Source organism: Hylobates moloch, unplaced genomic scaffold, assembly GCF_009828535.3.
Source record: "Hylobates moloch isolate HMO894 unplaced genomic scaffold, HMol_V3 SCAFFOLD_1, whole genome shotgun sequence".
Lineage (NCBI taxonomy): Eukaryota > Metazoa > Chordata > Mammalia > Primates > Hylobatidae > Hylobates > Hylobates moloch.
In genome coordinates, this window is record NW_026652276.1 from 73,428,675 (window position 1) to 73,437,342 (window position 8,668).

Below are 8,668 nucleotides of genomic sequence, written 5' to 3' on the forward strand. Positions count from 1 at the left end.
CTAAGGGCAGAGATGGGTTTTGACCCCAGGAGCTTAATCCAAGAGTCTCTGTTCTTGACCACCTGTGAGGTGCTTCTAGACAGATTTCTCACCATTTTTTTAAAGTACTCATCCAGGAAAGATGCTCAGAGGCAAGAAGATGGGCTAGATGAACTCCTGAGGAGTGTTTCACTCCATCATGCTGCCAAGCCAATGCCACAGCCCCATCATCGCGTGGCTCCATAATGAAGGACTACAGACTGTGGGGCTTAAACAACAGAAAAACGTTGTCTCACACTCCTGGAAGCTAAAATTCAGAAATCAAGGTGTTGGCAGGGTTGGTTCCTTTGAGGGCTATGAGGGAAGGATCTGTTCCAGGCCTCTGTCCTCGGCTTGTGGGTGGCTATCTTCTCATGCGTCTCTTCATGTTATCTTCCCCCATGTGTCTGTGTCCAAATTTCCCTTTTTATAGGGGCATATGTCATATTGGATTAGGGTCCACACTAATGACCTCATTTTAACTTGATTACCTTGTAAAGAAGCTGTCTTCAAATAAGGTCACATTCTGAGGTAGTGGGGGTTAGGACTCCAACATGTATTTTTTGCTTGGGTGATATATTTCAACCCATCACAGCTCCCCTGTCATTTCAAGATAATAATCAGTGTGATGACTCCATTTCCCCACAGCAGGGAAGTGGTTTACTTAACAGCGAACTGTCAAAGAGGTTTAGGTTTTAGAATCAGACAGGGCAACTTTGTTAATGCCTCATTTGCTACTTTTTGCCAATAGTCAAGTAAGTGGATCTCTGGTACTCATTTAAAAAACAGAAAGAACAGGTTTAAGAAATAAATAAAAGGAAAGTTTCAATCAATGTCTTACTTTTAGAAGCCTTGACTGCTGGTATCATGGAACTGACTCTTAGTGAATCAAACACTCTTTAGGAATTAGATCACCAAAGGGAAGGTCATATTTTCTAAAAAGTTGCCTGAAATAATTAATTAACTTCACTTAGAGGAGTAACTTACCTTCAGAATGATTTATTAATGGATTGGTGATTCCACTTGTAAATGCTATTGTTGATAAATGGCATCACACTCATAAGAATTGCTTGCAGTCAATACAATTATCTTCTTTCTTATTTTATCCAGGGTAAATATAATTGCTGCAGTAAATTAGAGAGGAAACAAGAGTATAGGGAATATTAACTTCAAGTATTTAATGAAGGAATAACAGCATTGGTATTTAATGACTTCATGTTGTGAAGTTGTCATAACCAAAATGGAGTCACTTGTGTTAAAAAAAAAAAAAAAAAAACCCTCACAAATAGAGCTATGAAGGCTGTGAAGAGAGCGTTCTCATGTTTGCATGCCTGATTTTAAAGAAGTCTATCATAAAAGATTGCAAAAACCACAACCTTGCACAAAGGCCATCACGACCTTACACAAAAAATTCTTCTGCAAGGACATCTGCCCAGGAACTGTCTGCCCAACCTCAGACTGGCACCACCCTTGTTATTGATCTTTGTAGCCAAGGGTAATCATTTCAAAATAATTATGTATCCTTCTCATTTTTTCCTTTAAAACTCCTTGTCTTTTTTTTTTTAACCTCCCTGAATGCACACATAGTTTACTATGGCACATGCATTCCCATTGCAATGCCATACTCCCAAATAAACATCATTTTCTCTTAGAGAGCCTCTCTGTATTTGTTACTTAGTTGACAATATGTTGGTTAAGTCAGGCACTGAAGAAGTAAAACTGATGGAATCATAGCCATCTATTGCCTAAGGAGGGCCAGATTTGAAAATGATGACTGTGAACATTATTTTTTAGGATTCCTAGTCTTTTGTTCATTAAGATTTGAACGTTATAGAGCAAGGTAGAGAAAATGTGGAGTCTAGCTCTGCTACCGTTTGTGTAAAAAGTATGTGAAAAGGTTATCTATACATTGTCTATATATACGCATCTCAGGAATGACACAGGAGAAAGTCCTAGCTAGGGACCAGAGGCCTGGGAAGAGGAAGACTAAGATTTCACTGTATATTCTTTCCTAGTTTTGTTGTTCAATTTATACTGGATCCATTGATAACACCTGTTTTAAGAAGTGAGCCCATGTTTCTGACAACTGCACACCCACACAATTAAACTCGCTATGGATGCCCAGGTTGCAGGTTGCCCCAAGAATCCTTCCAACCTCCTTTTCCCTGTGCTAATCCTGTGGGCTGCTTCTGGGCAAGATCTGAAATTTAGCTTTAGTTCATCTTGATGTGTATTCCCTCTCCTTTCAGCAGCTGCCTCCTTTCTCCTCATCAGAAGCTAAGGCGCTTCTTTCAAGTCTTGAAGAAATGAAATTTCAGGCCTCATGAAAACTGAAGCAAGAGACATTTGGCTTGTTGCATCCCAAGGTTTTAGTGATTAGAAAGGCTTAGGTCTCTTTATGCTGGTATGTACCATATTTGAAGAAAGCCCCTGTCCGGCCACAGAATTCCCAAATGTCATCCAAGTCAGCAAGTGCAACCCCATATTGCTTGACTCCCTTTTCGGGCATCCCCATTCCAAGGATGGTCTTTCCTGTGCTTGCCTGCCAATGGCAGCTGCCCTTCGATCAAACTCCTAGTGGTACAAAAATCCCCTCTCTGGTGCTGAACTTCAACTCCATGTAACTTCCACCCACGACCCTGTCTCTGCCACTCTGTGCCATCTGATATGAGTTTAATTCCTGCTCTCAGGGAGGCCCCTTTAAGTGGGCTGTACTGTCTTCCCTCAGTCTCTTCCAAGCAAACAAGCCCAGCTCCTTCTGCTAACCTGGACTTCAGATAATCTGCTCTCCTGCCGCCAACTCCAAAGTGTCTGTTGCTCTATAAGTGTAGAGTTCCCAACAATGAAGGCAAGTTTTACCAGAGCCCTGAGCAGCTGGGAGTAGACGTAGCCATTACCAACCTTACTCTATATGTTGTAAATTTAAGATGAGATCAAAGCATGATTTCCCTTTTTTCCTTTTGGAGGTAGGGGGGGAGTAGTTAAATCACACTGTCATATCACATCATTGATTCATTTGGAACTGACTTTTGCATAAAATACCTCAATTATTTTCACAGTGTGGCTTTGAATCCCATGTTTGCTTTTTTGGAAGCAAAACAGAGCCTTGCACCTTTCCCTATACCATTTCATCCTGTTAGTCCATGGTTAGAACTCACAGCAGCATTTTAGACCCAGATTCTGTCTTCTCATGTATTTCCCTGGTGAGTTAACAAACCTGCCTTTGTTTTCATCTAAATCAGTGATAAAAATGCTCCTTGCAGGGACAGAACTCAGATCAGATTCCATTCCACCTTGGAGGTGAAAGAATGGCCAATTGGGAGGGGGTCCAAAGAACATTTGAGTGCTTGGAGGGTTTTCTGACCGGAACACTTTTGTTTATTTCATTCAGAATGAGCATTGACATTTGTAAAGCATGAAGGTAACTGCATGTATTTCTGTTCATGAAAAAAGCCTAATTTCTTAAAAGGGTGTCTGCAGCAGGGGTTGGAGAGAGTGGGAGGAATGTGGGAAGAGCCTGCACACACTGTCCGTCATTTCTCTCAAGGTCTGAAGGCATGAGGAAAGTGCTTGGGGATGACTGGCCAGGAGGCTTGACTTCTGCTTTCAGCACCCAGAGCTTTAGAGTTTCTCATTTACAGTGGCTCCAGAGTTCAGAAAGAACTTTAATGAAGAATTTTGGCTTTTAAAATCCATTGTCTAATTATGCTTTTCTTGTATATTTATTTTTGGGAATGAGCATTTTATCAAGTGAGAATTTAGGAATCTTAGATTACTGAATTTTAGAATCCTCATTTGTAAAATGGGACAATAAATGCACCTGTTGTGTAAAAGTTGTAAAGACTTCATGAGAAAGTGCATACATAGCATTCTGGGTAGATTCTGGCTCATTTTAAAGGCTCAGTGAATGTGAACCATTATCATCATGATGGCAGCAGAAACAATAGCCATGTCTCCCCTCATCCACACTGAGAAATTTTGGGTGAAAAATTATAAAGAATGTTCTAGTAACTAAAGCTAATCAACAGGGTAATTAGAAGGTGGTGACCGTCCATTCTTTAGTGGTATTGGAGCAGAAACTTGTCATCTTGGGAATGTTCTTAGTGGAAGTGTCTCTGTGAGACAGATTATGAGCTATATGACCTCTTCCAGCCAAATGAGAAAGTCCAGCCACTTACTGTTTTGTTTTTTTTTTTTTTTTTAGATTGCAGTGTGGTAGTGCCAGGTGGCCCTGACCTCATTCCAGCTAAAGTCCCCTCATTTCTCTCATTAGTGTTCCCAGGACTGGCCCTAGCCACAAGGACCAGCATAGTTTGTCCCACTATTTGTTGAAAAAAATACAGCCATCTGGAAACACAGTATTTGTGGGACCCCAGACTTCTGTTCTTTTTCTTTTGTCTCATCTTAAAAGCTGGAAGATGTGTAGTGTTGATCTTGGGTCAGAACAGTTGATCTAAGGCCTTTATTGAAATTAGCAAAAAGTGATTGCAAATAAATTCCTGAAACAACTAACAACAACAAATGGACAAAATCCATAACAACAAAAAAGAAAGAAGATTAAAAAAGAGAAAAAAAAGAAAGAAAGAAAATCCGGAAATCTAGTTAGAAAACTTTAAGGATCTAGGGAATGATGTTTAAGTACCTTTATTATTTCATCATGAGTGAGAAAATTTTGAAAATAGAATATAGGAAAACTAAAAACGGTATAGCTTTGTATATTGCTCAAAATTATGCATCACTCTTATGCATAATTGATTATTGGCCAGGTAAGACTAATGCTAGATTAATAACAGTCTTGTTTTATGTTGAACCAGAATCAAAGTTTAGGGAAATACTGTCTGAGACTCAAATTCTTTTTTTAGGCACCCGCCACCACACCTGGCTAATTTTTGTATTTTTAATAAAGACAGAGTTTTGCCATGTTGGCCGGGCTGGTCTCGAACTCCTGACCTCAGGTGATCCACCTGCCTCGGCTTCCCAAAGTGCTGGGATTACAGGCATGAGCCACTGTGCCCGGCCTCAAATCCTTTTTAATAATACAGCATGGTGGTTCTGAGCATAGGCTTCAACATCAAGCTGCCTGGGCTTGAACCCTGGCCCACATTCACTAGCAGTGTAACCTTAGCAAGTTGCTCATCTCTCTGTGATTTCACCTCTCCATCTCTAAAAAACACACGTGAGATATGATTAGGGTTACGTGAAATCATTCATGTAATAGACAGTAAAGTGTATTAAAAATCTGACCTATACTTAAGTATTAAGCAATCATTATGACTGTTTCTCCTATTATGCCCATGGCAAGCCAGGTTGTTTGGATTACCTGGCTCATAATTCAGGCATCAACATTAATTGGGTGGCATTATACTCAAGTTACGGTTGCCATACCTAGGAGGAAAAAACAGACCCAGAACATGGTAAGCAAATATTTTATCTACATACGGGGATAGATGGTTTTTGCCCAGAACTTACACTGTGTATTCATAGCAAAATCCTTTTTGTTTCCAGTTTCTCAAAAGGAAGTAAAATGGAACAGTTCAGGAGAGTTGTTAGTTGTAGAATGAGACAGAATGCTCTATTGCCCTCACCTGAACTATTTTAGGCTGGATTGCTATTTCTAGGGACTAATCAGGCAAGAACTGTGATCTGGTTCCTGCTTGAGCAGGTGTTATATGCAAAAAAGAAAATAGAAGACAAAAAAAAGAAAGATGCTTGGAAATGCTACTAAACCAGAATCTGTACTAAAGCTCTGGCTGTATTAGTACCTCATCTACTAGGATGGAAATTATATTTTCTTTTTAAAAAATGAATTGCAGAGTTGAGGAAGAATGTTAGCATTAGGAATATCAAATTATCTTATTTTTCAACTTGCAAAGACTCACAAAACTCTTGGTCAGTTTTGTCCTTATAAACTATGGCTTAGATTGAGTTGTTATAAAAATGTTTTTCATTTTGAGAATATTTAGCTTTTTCCTCCACATTGATGGGACTGTGATGTCTTGCGTTCTTGAAAACTACTGGGATTAATAGTGTGCAGAAGAGACAAAATTGATCATTTTTTAAAGAAGTTTCCTGGAAAATTTTCTCATTAACTATGGGTCAGGGTGAAATATTGGTCAGTAAGTATTGGTCTACCCTAAGATAACAGAAGTTATAGAGTTTCTGGAGAGATTTTAACTAGAAGAGATTCTCTTCAGGCTGGATGGCTTAGACATGTCCTGCCTGTAAGCAGAGAAATAGACTCAATGATCCCTGGTGCTCTTTTAGTTCTGTGCCTACTGGGCCCAGGATGGCTTGGCATGGAGGCAGGCTCCTTTGCAATAGGTGGTGGGAAATCACTACAGTAACACTGCTCAGTATCAGGGGAGGCTGAGAGCAGAGCCAGAGCTGGGGAGCCTTCAGGAAGACCTGAAAGGCTCAAGGAAGTTATGAGACTTTGACTGAACTGACACACTGACAGCACAACTAATGGGATCAGCAAGCTTGATCTTTTTGAAAAAAACTTATTTATTTTTCATGTTTTAGAGACAGAGTTTTGTTCTGTTGCCCAGGCTGGACTATAGTGGTGCAATCATAGCTCCTTGCAGCCTCAAACTCCTGGGCTCAAGATATCCTCTTGCCTCAGACTTCCAAGTAGCTAGGACTACAGGCACATGCCAGCACGCTCAGCTAATTTTTATATTTTTAATTTGTTTTTGTAGAGATGGGGCCTCCCTGTGTTGTCCAGGCTGCTCTGGAACTGATCCTCCCGCATTGGCCCCCTCAAAGTATTGGGATTACAGGTGCAAGCCACTGCACCTGACCAGCTTGATCTTGAGTAATAAATTGACCCTTAGTTAGAAAGGCTAATATAGACTAATTTTTGTGTTCATTCAACAAATATGTATTGAACATTGATCTGTGTGCCAGCGAGGTCCTAGGTAAGAGGATACAAAGATAAGCAAAGCATCATTATTCCTGATTTCATGGAGCTTATGATATGATACAGGCGACCTATATTAACTAACCATATGCATATACAATTACAGACTGTGATGAGATTCCTGAAGAAAATTACAGGGCACAGTGAGAGTGTACAAGATGGGAACCTAACTGGATAAAGAGGTGGTGGTCAGAATTTGAAATTATGCGGGCTTCCCTGAGGACGTGGTTGAGATCTGTAGGACAAAGAAATTAGAAAACCAGATAAGATGGAACTTTCCAGGGAGAAGCACGGGAAAGCTGCTGAGGTGACCAAGTGAAGAGAATAGTGCTATAAAATGAGGCTAATGAGGATTATGGTGGCAGCAGGGTTCACATAATGCATTTTAGTCTTCAGCCAAAGTGCAACAGGAGCACGTTGAAGATTTTAAGAAAGCAACGACAGAAGGAGTAGAATGATTAGATATTAATTTTGAACAATTCTGACTACAATGAAGAGAAATCAGTGATGGTGCACAAGGTGGATATGCTGTAGTAGAAACAAGAGATGAGGGTAGATTGAACAGGTGATCACACTGGAGATGAAGAAAGATAGACAGACTCCAAATCCCTATGGAGATTAAATTGACAGTAGTTGGTGCTGGACTGGGAAAACGTCTTGGGGTGGGGAAGATAAAAACTCCAGATTTGAATATATTGTGGATACCCAGATGAAGGACACACTTGGATTTTTGGATCAGGTCAGAGGGAGGGTTTGGGAGGTTCTCTTGGTCTCTCTAAACTAAGTGAGGAAGAATCCTTCAAGCTAGATGTGGTGGAGGACAACATCTCCATTCATCTTGGCCATGCATTCCTGGAGAAAGTCCTCTAAGGCTTCCTGAGTATTGGCCTTAGACTTGGATTACTTCTAAAAGGCTCTAGGAAGGAAGGCCTCACATCCATCATGTTCCTTATTATAGGCCAGTACTTAGAAGAATGTCCATCATTGTCAAAATATGTTTCCTCAAATATCTACAGATAAAAATTTGATGGGTATTTCCCCCAAAAGAACACAGAATTCGAAGTGATTATGGCAAGATAGAGAGAAGTCTAGGAACCCATGCCCAAGATGCCTGATATAGTGACTGTCTGATATACTCGTCCCTCCCTTTCTCCCTACCACACATGTCTTGTGCCTCTGTAGAGACTTACGCCTCTATGCCCCCAACACCCCACCTTCTCATGTATTTTAAAAACCTTTAAAAATTGCTTAGGTGAATATATTTGGTATTATTTTGGAATAATATCACGCCTGGTGACATTTGTTTTAAGGAGAGAATTTTTTGGTTGGATGAAACAGGGAGTTACCAAATTGTAGCTACTGGAAGGAATGAACAAAGAACTCAGGTCTAGGCAAAACAAAAGAAAGGACACAATTAGGTAGGCCCAAGAATATGACTGAAATGGTTACAAGCTTGGCAAAGAAAGTTCCTTCAGAGTCTAAACATTTTGGTAGCCCTAGGAGGTCTGGAAAGTCAGGGAGCAGCTTGTCAAGAATTCTAAAGCAGTGAAATGAAGCCAAGATGTGAATTCAAGGTGAGGAGGGGCCCCAGCAGACAACATTGGTGAACTTTACCTCCAAGGATGGACTGTGGGGTGGTTAACTGCAACAAGAAGAAACGAGAGATCTACAAGTGAGCTGTCTCTGGGGCTAGGTCCAAGATGGGGATGACCTCACAGGCAGGCAGGTTAG